Raw genomic sequence first — 18,549 nt, forward strand, 5'->3', positions numbered from 1 at the left:
TTCACTGTCAACCAGCATGAACTTGGGACCTGCCCTTGGGTGCCATTCTCAGGGCTGCAAATTTGCCCTGGGCACAGCAGTGCAGAAACCTCAGCTTGCAGTATGTGCATCTCCCCTCATAAAACTGAAAACCAGGCAAGTTCACTAGACATAAAAAAATCTAGATTTCCTGAACAACTTGCATGGATAAAACTGGAGGCATGGAGTGACTAATGAAACTAGATGAGGAGAAAGTGTATAATTTTTATCATCTAACAGCAAATTTCATGAAAAGGATCTGAGGAATTATCTGGATGTGAGGCCTAAGCTTGAACTTGTGGATCGTGAGACTATATGAAATTAAAACAGAACCAACCAAACACACATAAAAAAGTGGGGATCATACACTTGGGGTAGAATAAGCTGTTTCTGTCCCTTATGGCATTTTCCCATACCAAAAGGGCTTGTTCTCTGCAGCAGTGGGGCAGCAGCTGCCATCTCATGCAGAGCATGACAGATGGTGAAGAGAAAAACTCTGCCCGGCTTTTGGTGAGTTTCTGAGCTTTCTTCTTTCTGCTATTTACAAGGCATGGGAGATAAAACAGCCTGATGAAAAGGGAGCATTTTTATCTGCCATTTTGTTAAGCAAAATACCTACAAGATTATAACTCATCTGTTTTTTTGGAAATGCAGGTGAAGGACAAGAGGTGATTTATTTTGGTGAAGTCAAAGGGGAACTGTAACTTCCTGCAGCAGGAAACCACCATCTACAGAAAAAAGGTTGCAGGGTAGCATCTAAGATGGAGCTGGGACTACGGATCCTCAGAAGCAGCAGGAGGATGAGGAGGGAGGGAGCAAGGCTGATGTGGCTCTGGCATGAACTGCTGCTTTTGGAGAGGCATCAGGCCTGGGATGGGAGCAGTGCAGGGTGGGACATGAGTCAGCTGTGGCAAAGGCCCAGAGGCTGGGCCTTCTTCAGCCAACCAGGCAGCAGGACATGCTTGGTGATCTCACCCGTATGGAGGCAGCAGCGGCTGTCCCTTAGCTTGGGTCAGATACCAAAACTGTTTCAAATGGCACCATGGCACATCAGTGCTCTCTGTCCTGTTTCAGACCCTGGTGACAGGGCTGCTGCATGCTCCCATATGCCCACTGGCCCCACTGAGGCTTTCTGTCACAACTGAAACTACCAGAGGGCAAAAATGCTCTTTTCTCTTTGGTAAAAAAAATACCTAGGCAAAGAGTATCACATTTACTCCCTCAAATAATAATTAAAAATTATAAGTCCAGTGGAAAACAGCTCCTGTCACCAGGAGTTTGCCGGCTGAGTTAAAATCCATCCGAAGACTATTTTTTTGTGGGGAAGAGAGGTCATGTCACATGCTCTTGATTACTAGTCATATCTATGATCAGATTACTTAGGAAAAAAAGAGGTATCTCCACTGTGTGTGACTTGGCTGTGCCACCCCTGGGGCATCCCCTGTGTGCTGTGTATGTCCCCATCTGTGGGGCCGTGCAGTGTCGCTGGGAGTGGGGCAGTTGTGCTCTGCAGGGATGAACGCTCTGTGTCTCCTTGGCAACTGCTGTGCCTGCTGAGGGGCTGCTGTTTGCCCTCAAATCCTGACAAGGCAGGTGCTGGTGGTAGAAGAGAAAAGATGGTTTGCCCAAAAGAAGATAGTTACTGTTTAACTACACAAAATCATCTGCTGCACACCTTCATGTAAGAAGTCCACAGTTTTCCTGAAAATGCTGTTGCTGGGAAGGGGAGAAGCTGCTTAGAGCCTGTTTCTCTTTTTGGCTGCAGAATGAACATTCAACATTCCCTCTTGGAATTACTCCTTGCCTGACACTGAGGAGAAATATTTGTTTCCCTTTGCCCTGGACCAGCACATGTGGCAGTTACTTTTGCAGCCCCTTCCAAAATTTCCTTGGATGAAGCAGGACTTGACCCTTACTCAGGAGTGGGTCAGCACTTTTTAGACCTGTTCTTTAACTCAAAGAGCTTTTCCTATCAGAAGATATTTTCTGGCCAATATTCCACTTGCAGTCTGGAATAATAAATGGATAGCTTCGACATTTTTCTTGGGTCTCCCCACACCCGTAAGATTTTAAAAAATCGACTTCTAGTCAGGAAATATTGAGATACTTAATGTTTAAACAGCTATTTTCCTATCAGTGTCCTTCCCAGTGGTTTATCCCTACAGACTGTCTGCTTTCATTGTTGTGCAGGGTAGAAATACAAGCTGACAGTCAGCAGTCTGACAGTAAAGCATCAACTGGAGTGGTAACAACCAGGTAACCTGGCATGATGCAATCCATAGAAATCCCACTGAGATCTTAGCTTGAGGCTGGGCAGAGAGGTGAATAGCAGATGTACCTTCATGATATTTAAAATACAGATGACATTTAAGATTTTAACTGTTTTCTTAAACTGATCTAATCTGAAATAATGTTTTCTAAATTTTTAATTCAGAACAAAGACATCCCTGAACTCAGCAGAAACAAATAATTTCCCCATCAAATTCTAGGAGTGATGGGTACTTCAGGGTTTTTTTATTGATACAGCCACAGTCTGCTTGCCCCTCCTCCTTCCTCCCCTCCTGTCAAGTGTGCAGTTAAAGAGAGCGATGCCAGGTTGATATGGGAGGTCTGTGATCATGGGCAGTGACGATGTGTTAGAAGGGAACTGGGAGGGTCTGAAAGTCAGCACTGCTCTGGAAATTAAAAGTTGATGGGCTATGACTGTAGCTGGATTATGGTTCTTCCTGAAAACTGAGAAAATGGAAAGCGATGAACACAGATGTTAATTTCCTGGGAAAGAGGAAGGAGGTTGTACTTATGGATATGGGGAAAAAGTTCATTTGAAGCATGTGAATATCCAGCAAAATCTTTTTCCCTTCACTCATGCAAGTTCTCCTGCTAGCACTGAGGGAACTATTTGTCCCAGGTTCTGAGTGGGAAGAAATTGCACGTAGTGTTGTTTCAGGGCATTCGTGCTCAGATTTTCTCCCAGCAGAATCGATGGGGTTGATGTTGTTATGAAAGCAGCAGTGAGGCTGGCTGCTTCTTATCAGGTGATGATACAGAAATCATGAAGAAGTCACATTTTGTCTTCTTACACAAGAGAGAGTGGCAATCACATTTTGTTCTTTGCCTTTCTTTAGCTCTTCAGCTTTACTCAGCTCTTTGACAGCTAGTTAATTTTTGATAAATAAACCACAATTTTTGTCTTGATCAAGTCAATTTTCTATACTGATCGCTGGGCTTAAAATGCTACAGGTCTCTGCATGAATCACAAGGAGACAAAAGACATCTCAGATTTCATGGCTGTTTACAGTAGGGCGAATATCAAATCCTTTAGCCAGCAAAACACATTAGCTCAAAACTCAGAGGACTAGAAAAGATTACTTTGCTTGATTAACTTTAAGCTGACATGTCTGAAAACATCAAATGAGAATCAGTCTCCTTTTGAAATTTGTTTCCAATTACAGAACATGACCTTCTGGACTCCCAGCAGCATCACATCCTAACTTAAAAGAGCTACAGTTTCCTCTCACCACAAAGGTGCCCCCACAGACTCTGCTGTGTTGGATAAAACCACTGGAGACCCCTGCTGAAATCCTCCACCCAAGTTGAGAGGTATGGGGAATCAGAATGGTCTGGTGAAGATGTAGAGCACAAGTCCTATGAGGAGCGGGTGAGGGAGCTGTGGGTGTTTAGCCCGGAGAAGGGGAGAATCAGGGGAGACCTTATCACTCTCTACAGACCTGAAAGGAGGTCATAGCCAGGTGGGGGTCAGTCTCTTGCAAGAGACAAGCAACAGAACAAGAGGAAATGGCCTCAAGTTGCACCAGAGGAGGTTTGGATTGGAATTAGGAAAAATCTCTTCACCAAAAGGGTTGTCAAGCACTGGAACAGGCTGCCCAGGGAAGTGTTTGAGCCACCATCTCTGGAGGTACACAGAAGATGTGGTAGATGTGGTGTTTAGGGACATGGTTTATTGGTGCACTCAGCAGCGTGAGTTTAACAGTTGCCCTTGATGGTTTTAAAGTTCTTTTCCAACATAAGCAGTTCTATGATTTTTTGATTTTATAATTCTCTCTCCTTGTCACCCTCACAGCCAACCCTTTCAGCAGCAGACTCACCCAATAGAGAAAAGTTGTACTTGAGGTGAAGGATATTCCTTCAGCAGGCATTATCTTGGCAATGGAATTGTCTGCGTTTTCCCCGAATATGGGATTATTCAAATGGATTTTCAGGATATTCTGGCAGAGTTTCTCTTTATCTATACACAACAAAAGCCAAAACTTGTACTGTTTACACGGTAGACATATAATGAATGGGCCTGTCTGAGCCACAACAAGGGGCAAAGCACAGACCTGCTGGCCCAGGCAGACTTATAAACAAAACTGGGAGACACCATCTCCCCATGGCTTTTTTCTCATTGCTGTCTTCGTGTGAGAAGACACAGTCCTCTATCATGAGAGGTAGCAAGACATCTCTGCCAGATGTAGAGCATTGAGTATTGAAACAACAAAGGTCCAAGGACCCAGCACAGAAAAGGGAAGAAGATTTTCCTGCAAGATTTCATATACATATTTTGGGCTTGTCTCAGTAGGGAAGGTAGGAGGCAAGCTGTTATGTGAGAAGGAGGTAGGAAAGGAAATAACAAACCTAAAATGATTAGGTGTTTCCTTTTGGGCTATGAAACAGAACTGTGCTGATTTAAAGTGGGTAATCTTCTCTCCAGCCTGCATAGCACTTTCAAACAGGTGACTTTAGCTCATACAGATTTTGGTAGACGTCATATAAAGAGTCAAGTCATAAAAAGTCATATAAAGAGGCAAGGACCAAGAATATTACAGCACTTTACACACTGTGGAACAAGCATCCAGTGTTTTTGTTTGTTTTTTTTTCAGTGAGTATTCTGTATGTTTATTTTTCATTCCCTTTAGCAAAAGTATCAATGAACAGAATTTTAGAACCAGGCATGAATACACTTCTCTCAGACCCTTACAAGTGATATACTGGTATTTACCCAGTCAGGATAGCCAGATCAATTGTTTTTGGCACAAATCCATAAGCATCAGTTCCTCTGTCTGGCAATTGCTGTTTTTGTAGCAATCGTTGGGACTGCTGTCTAGTCCACTTCCAAAACATCCTGATAGAAAACAAGGAGCAGATTTAGCAAAACAGTCAAGTCCATGCAGAGCAAAAGCAGTCATCTGAGGCAGGTGGTTTCCATACACATATGAAGTAGTCCAGTGAACTGCTAAAAATATCTGCAAGCCAAATATATAGCTCCAGTTTACAATAGGTGGAATTTTCTCCAATGCCAAAGTTTAAAAGTGGGACCTATTTTACATTGACAGCAATCTTCAGCACATGAGGAATTTTCACCCTATGGCCTGCTTTGGTTTTGCTCTTATGCTTTAAAATTATCTGCCAAACTTAGCTATAACATCCAATACTTGTATGGAATATCTTTGGAAGCAGTTATATGGAATATAATTTATTTATATATTGTGTGGGGTGGCAGCTCATGAGTTACAAGGAGTGCAATGCCTAATGCAATCAATTCTCAACAAATTATTAAGGTTAATTTTATAATCAATTTATAATCTTTATAGAGATAGCAATAAAAAAATAAGACTAAGCTCTCACCAAGCTTAGAAGGATGCCTGCTTTAAATTTTAGTCCTGAAAAGCAAGCAGACCTTCTTTAAAGTAATGCACTGTGCTTCAGACAACCAAGAAAATGCTACAAAATTAAGTTTTCTAAGATACTTTGTAAACTTTTCCCCCTGAAAACTGTTACCAGATTTTAGGCAGTAAAAGTCAAAGAATGAAATAAATCCGTATTCCAAGGTCTGGAAAAAGGGCTGGATTGCATTTTAGTTTTAGACATGATATCAAAATATGCTTGAGTTCTGCATTTGCACTAGTAATTTAATAATCTAAATCATGCTTACATGATGCTAAACTAGAAAATGGTCATTACAACTCAGGAAAAGGATCTTGGAGTTGCTGTTGCCAAAATCAACTCACTGTGCAGCATGGACAAATAAGCCCAAAAAATCCTGGGCACCATCAGGAAGGATGTTGAGGACAGGAGATGCTTTATTTTCTGCCATTTGAAATCTCATGTGTCCGCATCTTGAGTATCGTGTGAAATCCTGGTCTCTCATCTCAAAGAGGACTTAGTGAAGGTGAAAAAGGGCAGCTACAATGTTCAAGAGGGTAGAGCAGCTGCCTTAAGAGAAGAGATTAAATATCTGGGACTGTTTAGTTTGGAAAACAGAAGGTTTTGTGATAAAAATGAAGATGGTGGATACATTGAGTGGGCCTGTGCTACTTGATCAAATTAGCAGAGGATCAACTTAAAGCTAGCAAAAGGAAAGATTCCTTTTTTTGTTGGGCATCAAGCTTCTGGAACTTGCTGCAAATGTTACCAGCAGATCAGAAAGGGATAAGACACGTCTGTGAATACTAGAGGTAATAGGCAAGGAGGTGCCCTCTAACACCCCAACAAGGATAAAGGAGTGAAGGACATGTCCTCACTCACATGCACTTCCCAAATCGCATATGTCTTCTCATCGTTGAAAAAGAATACCATGCAGCATGTTTCTGAGTGGTCTGACTCAGTAGGCACTAGTTGCAGTTTTATGCTGTACAGCTGCTCCCTGTGCTGGAGAGGATTTTAGTGCTAGTTGTACAATGCTTTTCTGAAAACGAGAGCAAACAAGCTGACAGTGTGACAGGATGGGTTACTGAAATAGTAGCGGGAACTTTTCCCTCCAGGAAAGGCGAACATTCCTGGAAATGCTTAGAAATTTTTACTAGCAGCACATTTTCCCCCATTTTCTCACCATTGTTTTGAAACAATAAGGAGCGATACACAAACCGTCCAAATGTAAGGAAAGAGGTGTTACAATACTGTAAGTGTCCGTAAAATACAGATAAAATATAACCTGTATGAGTAGACAAGTCCTTGAAGAGTATTTTCCTTCCTGTTCTCTTTTCACATTTCAGTATCTGTCCCAATTTTAATAGGTTAACAGTACTCTGTAAGTCCTTAGCTTTCATTTGCCATGTTTTGTAAAAGCCATCCAGTCTCATCTCCCTGAGTCCTAAAGCAGCTTGCCAGAAGGTTGTTGCCTATCCTTGATATGAGATGAAGAGTGGAGCTTGAAGAGTGAAGAAGCCCAGCGCACAAGTGCCTATTAAAATCTTCATTGCTCAAATATGTCTCCTGATAGCATTTCCAGACCTTTATCCTTGAACCTCACATTGTCAGAATTGAAGAGACTCTGTTTCTGGGCAAAGAAATTCACACTATCCTGTTGTATGGGTCCTGTAGGCAGCATGGGAGCTTCTAGAGTGTGAATTGTTTGCTTACAGGCTTTTTTTCATGCAGGAGGTGCACATGGTCATTTCCATTTTTTCTTCTCATGCACACTGTACCACTTATTAAATGGAGGATGATCACTCTAGATTTTTCTCTCTGTTGTCCCATAAATAATAAATAATAAACAAAGATGTGTGAAGCTAGGCATGAAGGATATTGGTGGTTTGCCATTTATCTTTCAAGCAGCAGCCAGATTATCTCCTGCCAGTTGTTGTGCATTTTGCCAGGTAAATGTTATGGTTGTCTTATTGGATATTCTGTGTGTTTGTTCACATGTGTGGGGACCACTAAGCTCATTTCAGGTGGTGTGCATGTGGGTTTGTAGTCAGAGACCAGCTGAAGGCAAGACAGTGAGCTACTAGTGCAGATAACCTGGATTCTTAACATTTGCTACGTTTTTTCAGACTTTTGCCGAAGACCCTTGATTTTGCAGCTTTCTATTTTCAGCCTGGTGACAAGTACTATCCAACCCTTTCTCTCACAGCAGAAACACAGCACTATGAATCTGTGTGCTCTTACTCCCAGCTGCAAATATCCTTACATAGTCTATGGTTCACTGATGCAGAAGTTGTAGTCTATGGTCTATGTCTATGCGGTAAAGAAATATTTGAGAAATTAAGTTCAAAAGAAAACATTTCACACTTCTGACCCAAAGCTGTCCCAAAAATAAAAGTCATATTCATACAGGCTGGACTTTCATATACAAAATTTCTCAAAGTATTCACTCCTGTAGTAGAAAACAGCAGGTGACATACAAATTAAAATGAAATTAAAAACCATTACGGTATTCTGCCTGTTTGGCTGATTTTTTTGGTTTGGTTTGTTTTTTTTCATTGCTTTAGTTGCTGCTAAACAAACCATTAAGTCATTTGGTTGGGGTTTTTTTTTGTAATATATTAAATGGTGTCAGATTAATAGACATAGTTGCTCTGTCAGTGGTGTGGGGGAGCAGAGCTTTCTGGAGACCCTCAGCAGAGCTTGTGCCCACCAACATTACTGCAACTGTTCTTCAGGCTTGCCTGCTACAGCTGAGAAGGAGAATAGTAACAGGACTCTAAGGTATGTCCACGCAGAGGAGCTGTCAAAATGTCATAATATGTTTTACATATATGCTAAGTAGTTCTGCCAAGAGCTGGCACACTGAGGAGATAAATCTGTGATTCTTGCAGCAATGCAAGAAAGTGGCCTTGGAGAAAAGATCTCTGGGTTGAAGTGGGGCTGCAGCCCTTTGCTTTCCAGGCACAGAATGCTTTTCACAGGGATGTTCATGTCACATGGAGGTAGTTGAGAATGCGATACCGTCTCTGCTGGTGCATGAACTGAACTTATTTTCTGTTTGGCCAACTCCTACCTTGGGACATAACTTTGGACATGCTATCTGAAACTGCAGTAGATCAAATGAATGCAGAATCTGGCCGTCTGGATGCTTCAGGTGAGATTTATCTCTGAGCAAATCTAACAGAAATCTCAGACTTACGTCTTTCTTTGGAATTTCACTGGGGCTTTGCAAAGCCAGCTTCAGGCTTCTTGACAATGATGCCCAAAATATAATAATAATAATAATGCAAAAAAAATTGCTTCTTGACAGAAAGTAAAACTAGAGGCAGAATGAACAGGGAATGGAGACAGGTGGGGAGTGCTGTGGAGAGTCAGCTTGCTGCTCTCACTGCTGCCAGGAGGACAGGAGATGGTTGTACCTGCTTCTGAAAGACATCCTCCTAGTCTTCCTCCTTTGCTTTGCAAAAGTAGCAGACACAGATGTCTGTGGCACAGCTGAAGCTGCCAACGATGTTTTGTTGCTGCCTACAGTATTGAAAGGCTTTGTTCATAGTCAGAATTCACTGGGGTGCTTGGGCGTAGACATAGAAATTCTTTAATTGTTTAATCCTGGCTATGCACAGGTGCTCATTCTGCATCATCCATGGAAGGTTTTTACAGAACTGAGGTTTGCATGCCTTTTTGAGCTTGGTTTTCATTGTTTCTCAGAAGTGTCCTTTTCTCCTTAGGTTTGTCATTTCGAGAAATGATTCATGACCACTGTCTGTGTGGGTACAAGGACTGGACCACAACTAGCAATTTCTGAGCTCATTTCTATCATGATGCCACAGATTTTATGCATAACTTTAGGAAGTTACATCAGCTCATCAAAGCATCACGTCCCCACTTGCGTGTAGCTTCCCACTTCAGGGGAGATTGCTACTGTAACTCAACTTAGATGTGAATATTTAACAGCAGAAATCATGACCCTCTGGTTACTCAAATTACTATTTGAAAAATAATGTTCTTGTTAATGACTGTGTAAAATTTCAAGCTGTTGGACAGCAAAGGTCAGAGTGCAGCTTCAGGTGCATGCTTCGTGCAAGCACTATTTGCTTCACTGGAAACTGTTACAGCTCCAGTAGGTTTGTCCCTCAGCTTCCTTCCCAGTTCCCTAGAAGTTTGAACCAGTCACCGCAATGCAAGCTGCTGACAGAACAGCAATAGTGTGTCTGTCCCTTGTTGCCAAGACCAATTAGATTCAAATGTCGCAAACATTTCCAAGAGAATTAACATGCTGGCACCAAGCAGGGGTTCACAAGGATTGCACAGATGCAGCTGGGGCTTTTTTAAGTGCCATGGCAAAATAGACATGTGGCAGTGCAGTAGGAGAAGGCAGGCATTCTGGGCCATATGACACCGGGAGCCACTGGAAGAAATATCTGTGGCAATGTGCCAAACTGGTGGTGTTGAACCTGTTAGATAAGATGATTGCAGTTTGCCAAGATGCCCTGTTTCCTTCTCACTTTGTTTACTTTTCCTCTCTGCTGAATGGATCTGGCTCTCCCTGCCTCTTCCCTTCCCCGACAGTGAAGTGCATACTCTTGGCACATGCTGCCCACAAGTCAGAGGTGGTTTGTCCCCCTGCGGCTGGTGACAGGGAAATTGTTGGCCTTCAGCAATGCCATCCCAAGTGCATCCTCCTTTCGGCATCTGCAGCAAAGTGCACGCTGCATATGTGGAGCAATCAAGTGTGTGTTGCCAGGGAAGAGATGAGAAACCATACAGGAACAGGCTGCAAATGGAAGTCATTGTCCTGGCTCAAAAATCCCTGCTTATTAACTACACCTTTGGGGCCTGGTGCTGTTTGTGTGGGTGCAGTACGAAATCCTGCTCATGAACACCAGCAGCATGTCAATCTCTGGCCTTTCTGGAAAGAAGATGGAGCCCATCTCACTCAAGTCTTTGTGTCTACAAATGGAACTTAGAGGGTTTCAACCATGGTGATATTTTCTGACCCAGAAAAGGCTGATCTGGGGGAAAATGCACAGTCTTCAAGATATAAAGTAGCATCTTGCTTTGAATACTTTTGGTGGAGGGAAGGAGTGAGGATTCATAGCTAACAAAATATTTCTAACATCTCAGTTTTGAGGGACGCTTTCCTTTAATGGATTCCAAATCACTCCACAAATGAGTTTGTGAAAATTTATATGTAGGGAGATCTCTGTGAACAAGGAGAGAAAAGATCAGAGTTCTTTTGAAACTTACTGCATGCGCCACCACTGATCTATTGGTGGGAAAAAAAGTCACTATTTAAGCATTCAGCATTGAAAAGCCTCCCTAGAAAGACGACAGATTTTGCCAATATTTTTAAAAATGCCTACTTATTTGGGATTTCACAGTTCTGTCTAAATCTAATGTCTAGTGTGAGCAATGCTTTAAGTATCCCGACTTTCCAAAAGTCCTTATATTCACCCTCTGAAAGAAATCTGTTTTGTTGTCAGATGTGCAAAAGTGTGGAAAACAGTCCTTTTTGACTAATGCTTTGAAAGTGTCCTCAGACTGGACAAAGTGTGATCTGTAAAGTGTGATAAAGTGTGCTCTGTAAAGAAGCAAGAGCAAATCAAGATAGTATTCTACTTCACTTTTTATGAGAGGTATGATGAGTAGTTAGAAGCAAAATAAACCATAGAATTATGCCTCTATGGCATGAGAAATGTTGCCCCAAGGATATTAATGCTGCACACAATTGGAAGTGTTAATTCCCACCTTAGACACTGAAAAGACCCTTGAGTTTCCCTGTGGCAGAGCTTCAATTTCTAGAGGAGTTTTTGTGTGTGTACAGTGGTGCCCTGGTAGACACATATGGATATGTCCCCTGCCTGTACCTGCTCAGCAGGAATGTAAACCAGACAGAGATGCTGCTCCTTTTAGCTGCTTCGTCTCTTGGAATCACCCAAGGAGATATCATAAGAGTGTTTCTTATGTCTGTATGCTGCGTGTGCACATTTTGTAGCAGAGAAAGGAAATTGTGCTCCTTGCAAGTGAGCCCAAGAATAGAGAATAAACTCCTTGTGACTCAGAGAAATGAGAAATAACATAAAGCAAAGGTTAAATCTGCAAAAGTGTCATTCATTCACTATACAGCAAATGAGGCTGGGGCAATCCCTGAGCAAAAGCATCCAAGACAGACAACGTGTATGTTGGCATTTGTCTTTCTTGGTTAAAGCTCTCATGCTATCCACAATGTGCAAGAATTGATATGGAAAGGTCAGATACATTGCAGAACTGAGAAGAGGGCAACTCTGGGGCATTTCAGCATGTTGCAAATGCTTACCAGACCAAAAACTGCACAGGATTCCTGGGGAGCCCATCTCATCAAACCCATTTAATGCTTACTTGATGCTGCCACCCTTGCTGTTTTTCGTTGTTAGAAATGTGTCCTGATGTCCTGATGTGAGACACGACATCTATAGCCCCTTTCTGGTTCTGGTTTACGTTTTGAAAGACCTGATTTTCTTGTGTCTGACCCTCAGTTTCTCCTTAATTAGAGAGATGTCACTGTACATATGTGTGTGTCTATCACCAGACTTAAATCACTCTTTGCAAAGAACCTTTCCTTTCTCTGGAAGAGCTAAAAAACCATCAGGTGGTACACCTCTTTGACACTAGGAGTAGTGCAGCTGCCAGCTGCTGTTTCACAGCTGTGGATTTCTCCACCATGCCAGTGCTACAGTAATAATTAAAATGACAGATATGCAGCATCCATGTTTGCTTTTCAAGTCTAGCATTGAGTAAACACAGTACTGACCATGTTATAAGTGCCTGAACTCTGTTGACTCTTGCCTGCACCACTTGGGAATGCAGTACACTTAGTTATTGTTATTATTTGGAACAGAGGGTTTGATCAATGCAGGATTAGTGAGAAAAGTCACATGTACATCTGTGGTCATAATACCCTATTCCTATTTCTTCTAAGGTACAAGAATATGGTTTCCTCGTGGCAGGAATCTTGACACTTTTATAATTACAGGCAGGGTTAAGCCCTGCACTAGGTCAAACTATGAAATTCAATAGTAAAATTCAATACACATTTAAGCATTTTCAGGTGTCGGGTCTAAGCTCTCTGTGCACTAGTGAAACACTCTGTTTTTGAGAGGGCTGGGGAGGAGGAGAAAGCACGTGTGGCTTTGTTTCTTCAGCACTGCCACATGACAAGAAGTGGCTTACTTTACCCTGTCAGGTGGAGAGCAGGTGGTGTAAGTTATACAGCAGAACAGCTGATTCCATGAAATGCATCTCAAAATTAGTTTAACAACCCAAGACAAGCACAGCCTGTGGTTTAATGACAGCTGAGTGAAGGTTTGCATTGTACTGACAACATCCTGTATCTCTGTGCTGGTGGTGTGGTGTATGCACACGTACTCCTTTGCAGCCAGTAACTTCTCGGCAGATTTTCACACTGGCTGATTTGGCTGTTATTTAACAAGTTTATTCCCCTCTTCCTGCCATGGCTTTTTTTTGTTGCTGTTGCAGTAGTAAAACTGTCCCTGATATTCTCAGAAATTCTTCAGAGTGCTGCTAATGTTTTGATTGATGTTTTGCTGAAATCCGTTTTGCTGCGATTTTTTAAAATGTCACATCTGTTCTCAAAGAGCAGTTACTTAATTGGTGTACAGTGCTGGATTGGATCCAGTACCCACACTCATATTAGCAAGGTACAAAGCTGCACGGGTTGTCGGAACATATTTGAAAAAGAAATGGGAGCTCAGCTTCCTATGGCAGAAAGGTGACAAGCTCTGCTGATGTGGGAGGTAGCACAGTAGGGTAATACTCAAGGCAAATCAAACACACAGGCCCTGCTGAATGCTGCAAAACATGAGCAGAAGCCAGGGAAGATTTCTTTGCAGTGGAGAAAGTCCTGCTTTTTGAGACCATTCAATCTGAATAAGAACAAAATCAATAACATTGGCATCTCCTATAACTTGGCTGGTATCTTCTCATGGCCATCTGATTTCTTATGCATGGGTAAACACTTACATATAAAAATATATAAATACTGTATATTTTAAATAAATAAAAGTCTAAATATGAAAATACTATATATTTTATATATAACATACAAACAGAATACTCCAGGTTTTCCATAAGGCCTTTGTAATAGATAGCAATTTCCTTAATCAGTGAGAAACAGAAATAAAATGGCTTGATATAGAGGCCAGAGGTTCAGTGGAAAAATCCTGCATAGAATTTAAGTTTCATTTGCTGTAGCCCAGCAAATTGTAGGAATTGCTGCCTCCATGTCTTGCAGTATGAAAATGTAAAAATAAGGGGCAATGGGATTAAAACACCAGAAATAACTCAAAGAAAAATAGTAGACAAATGTAAAAAAAAAAAATTGGAAGTAAAATATTTTCTAAGTAGACACACAAACTGATCTATTCAATTGTTACTGTCACTTTCCACTCTACGTGTTTTTCCTAAAACAATATCTGATCTACATTCCTGCTTGTATCAACAGACTTGTATTTTTCCAATTAAAAAAAAAAAACAAACCCCAAAACAAACCCTTGAAATTTTTTACTCACTTCATTTGCTCTAGGAGAGTGAGAGGAAAACAAGAAAGTACACCACTTGAGAGGCTGGTTGTTTTTGGGGGTTTTATTTTAATTTTTTTTGTTGTTGTTTTCCTTTTATTTAGTGCACTTTACAAATGTGCTGTAGGCTCAGTTCATAGTAAGAACACATCTTATCTGACAAATAGTAACTGATGCAATATGATTCAAAAGTCTCCCTCATCATGCAGAAATTAAAATCCTCTCTCCAGCGACATTCCTCAAAGCATAAAGCAGAGCCCTTCTCCACATTTAAAGCATTTTGTTGTGTGAGAAATGACAATGAGCCATACAATCTGGAGGGCAATGATTACTGAACACTAACATATGCCCCAAACACGTGGAGGCTGTCAACTGCACTTCAGGCCAGGGAAATGAGTGTCTTGATCTTGTCCGGATGGAGGGCAATTTAAAGTGATGTTGCTAACAGAGTGCTCAGGCCCTGAAAGCCTGTTTTCAAAATAGCAGCAGCAGATGCAGCAGCCAACAATGTGAAGGTGCCAGCTTGTTTTGTTTGCAAATGCACATCCCTTTGTCCCTTTACTACCCTGGCATGCTCTTTTCTTAAAAGAATAATTGTCTCCACCATTATTATTATTATGTATAAAAATGGCATAAAAAGAATATAAAGGTTGCCTACTCAGGCACTCAGAAGTTAAAAAATAATGGGATTACTGTTGCCTTGACAACATTTCTCTCTCTTTCCCCTGCCGCCAGTTTCATTCTTGGAAATGGCTAAACCACTTTGCTGAAACTCTATCAAGTAATTAAATAAAAGATTCAGTTGTGGGGAGACTCGTAGCATCAAAAATTCCTCTTGCTTTTCCCAGAGCCTGACAAAATCCTAGCCAGCTGAAAAATAGGATTTTATGATGAGAAGGATCAGGTATTCCCTCATACCTTGATGACACTTGTAGCTCCACCTGCATTTTCTCATTTAATTTAATTTAATTTAATTTATTTTACACAAATCTCCAAAGACCACATTTGAGGTGCACCTCTTTGTGCTGCAAGAGGTAAGACCATGTAAGCAGCAGCACAGGCACCTGAATTCCTTTCAGCTAACCGAGGCGGGTGGGCTTCCCACCCTGGAAAAGTGAAGACTAGGTGGGATTGAGGTGGGATGAAATGATGCTGGAGGCAACGCTTTGGTGTTTTTAGCACTGTGCATCATGCTTGGATGACCCAAATTCAAACCCAATTGATGTGTCTGGCAAAACGAAAGAACTCTGCCCCTCTGGAGAGCATTGGAGGGTCTGCAGAGGTCCTGAGCTGGCAGCCCCTGTGGGCAGGTGACAGTGCCTGGTGACATCAAGTTCTCCTTTAGCTGAGCTCTGGATGAGGTCAGGCAAGAGACTGATAAATGGCCCTGCCTTGTCAACACTGCTGTCACTGGTGCTGTTATCACCAGCGTGAAGGAATTTGTATTCTTGCCCTCTCCAAAGCTGGAGAGCAAGTGGGAACAGGAGCTGTGGAGGTGACTGTGTTTGCTCATACCACTTACATTCTCCTGCAAAGAAACTCAGTGTTTGGTTTGTAACCAAAGGGTCTTTGTAGATGATTATAAAATATTATGCCGTGGTTCATTTTTCATGCAAATTGAATTTATGATGAGATTTCTTTCAAAGAGGGTACAGAACATTTCAGCACACACTGGCATGGCTGAAACATTAACAAACCACTGACCTGGTGCAAAGCCCAGAAATACTGTTACGCTCCTTTCCTGATGTCTGATGTAACAGGGCATCCAAAAATGTAAGGTAAAGTAGAATGCATAGGGGCTGGAAGTGGACTCAGCTGACCAGCATAGTCTGTGACAAATTATCTGACAGCACTGTGGTGGGGGGGAGGACTGTGGTTTATTTAAAAACTGATTTCTCTGGGGGGAAAAAGAAAAATCACTAAATTTGCATTTAATGACATGTATTTTAAACCCAAAACAATTACAGCTGCATTAATTTTTCTTCCTTTTCTTTTGCTTGGAGCATAGTCAGCCCTTGCTTGTTGCTTGGGATTCCTGCTGAACACCTTTCTGACTCAAATCAGAGCCCTCTGGCAGGCAGCTCCTCCATTGCCTCTGTGCACAACCAGCACCACTAGTGGTGTTTCATCAGCACAGAGACTGGTCGATCAGGCCTATCAAGTCCTGCTCTGCAATTCGTACTCAGCTAAGGGGTACCAGTGATTGGCCCCACAGGTCCTCACTGGTGTGTTTATGAAAATTGAATCTGAAGTGACAAGCAGAGCCACCCATGACAGACTCATGTGAGGTGACTGTGTGGCTCATTCCGGTGTTGGGAGTGCTGGGTGATGTGGCTGGCAGTGACCTCAGATAGAGGACTAAGGCTTTCTGGTTCAAAAGCTTCTTCTTCAATTAGATATTTTGTTAATTTTCAATCTTAGTATCCTGTAATAGGTGTTTACTCTCAAGAGAGGACACCTAAAGGAATTTGATATGTCTTGTTTCTGCAGCTCTGAATCAATCCTTTTTTGTCAGGGAGGTTTTGTCAGCACTAACTAGTACTTTAAAAATCTAAAATCCTTGGATCAGTTATGCATGGATGCAAGAAGATCAAACACTGTATTTCCCACTGGTGACTATCTGTCCTCAATCCCTGCCCCTCTCATGCACTCACGTCAAAAAAAGACAGTAATCTGCTTTCCAAGCAAAGCATTAAAGAGTTCTCTTCTCTCTTCCAAATACCTTATTTATATATATGGAAGCGAGCAGTATATTAGGGTCAGATTGCAACTTGTGTAATACAGGGGAGCAACCCCAACAGAGCAGTCCACATGTAAGCCAGCTAAAGATCTGGCCTATAAATTGATGGTTAATAAATATGGAGTACCAGGTTTAAGAACACCAGACTACCAACAGCTGCTATAAAGTAGAACTGGTTGTTCAAAATCCTCCGAATACATTAATGTGCTGCTTTGCATTTTATTGGAGAGATGGATGATTGGTCCTGCTGGCCAAAGCCCAATTCTTGCCACAAAGGAGAATGATCTGCAGCTGAATTACTTCTGATGTTGGTGTTCCATATTCCTTTCAACACAGTGACCGTTTTGAAAGCATAATGCAGTTTGGTCATGCATGACAGCAATTTTTGCAGCAGAGTAACACATGAAAAATCTAAATCATGCTGGAAATTTGAAAGGAAAATCCATTTGATTAGGATATATGGCCTGGGAAATGTTCTCTCTGTTGTATTTCACATCAATAAAAGCTTCTCTTAATTTGATTTGTGTGTAGCGAAGCTTCACTGGAGAGATTACAGGAAGTCTTGCTGCAGAATTGAAGCTGAGACATAGGTGGTAGCAGATCCAGAAGGGTGGATAAGCATTTTCAACCAAAATACTGTTGAAAAAATAGTTGGTTTTGCTAATATATTTTCCTTAACCGTGACTTCTGACAGGGAGAACTACAGGGTAACTTTGAGGGCACTCAGCAGCCCTAAATGCCACCACAAAGAAAAACACTGTGTACACTGAAGGGGAAAAAAAAAATGACCTGGTTAAAATTTGGGCAGATAAACAGGTGTCACATCCTGCTTTTCTGAAAGTAAAAATGAGAAAAGCTTTGATGCATAGACAACAAAGAGGGCCTTGGCTTTCTGTCTCACCCAGGCACCAACACTTCATGCCGTACAGTCAGCCATACATCATGGTCCAGCACAGTCCTTTCTTCATTCCTGGCTCAGGGGCAGGATGGGGTGCTCGGAGTCACCCTGCTCCTTCCTGCAGCACTCCTGCCTCCTGTGGGGAATGTGTTGTCAGGAGTGAGGTGTCCATCCTCTGACAAGCACCAGTATTTCTTCTTTTGGACAGTTTTCTTTTCCACATCCCACTTGTCTTCCCTTTTCTGTTCTTTTGGTTTTTCCCCACTTTCAGGTTTTGTGATCCCTTTTTTATGCCTAGCCCACTGTCTCATTTTTTCCCTGTGATTCTCCAGTCAGGGCTCATCATTCATGTAGGCAAAGGACCTGCTGAACGGAACGAGCACCAGACAGATGCTGCTGCTACCCTGTAGGACCTTTGCTCAGGGTGGGTCCCTGTTTTGCTGCCCTTCTATCTGAATTCATACCTGAGGCTTCCTGCCTGGAAGAGCCCAAGTCTATTTACTTAACATGGGGCTAAAATCATTGATTTGCACCTTTCAATATTGAAAGGACTTGGGAGCAATTGCCCGTCTGTTGTTAAGTCTAATGGCAATTCTGTTTCACAGTCTGTTGCCATTTGTACCCTAGTTATTATCATAACTCAAGAGGTGACTCTGCCTGGTCTTTGAACT

At 41.9% G+C, this 18,549-nt stretch overlaps 1 long non-coding RNA gene across 1 annotated transcript in view; it reads left to right on the forward strand.

Annotated features, from left to right (window-relative positions):
* Nucleotides 1-3,408: 3,408 nt before the first annotated feature.
* Nucleotides 3,409-18,549, forward strand: part of LOC121659485 — a 124,316-nt gene continuing 109,175 nt past the window's right edge. Inside the window, exon 1 of the long non-coding RNA XR_006014346.1 lies at nucleotides 3,409-3,618. This is a non-coding gene — a long non-coding RNA (uncharacterized LOC121659485). The remainder of the gene's footprint in view (nucleotides 3,619-18,549) is intronic.

The sequence above is a fragment of the Corvus kubaryi genome, unplaced genomic scaffold, assembly GCF_017639235.1.
Source record: "Corvus kubaryi isolate FWS band 111438036 unplaced genomic scaffold, C.kubaryi_AGA036_p1.0 137, whole genome shotgun sequence".
NCBI classification, from domain to species: Eukaryota; Metazoa; Chordata; class Aves; order Passeriformes; family Corvidae; genus Corvus; species Corvus kubaryi.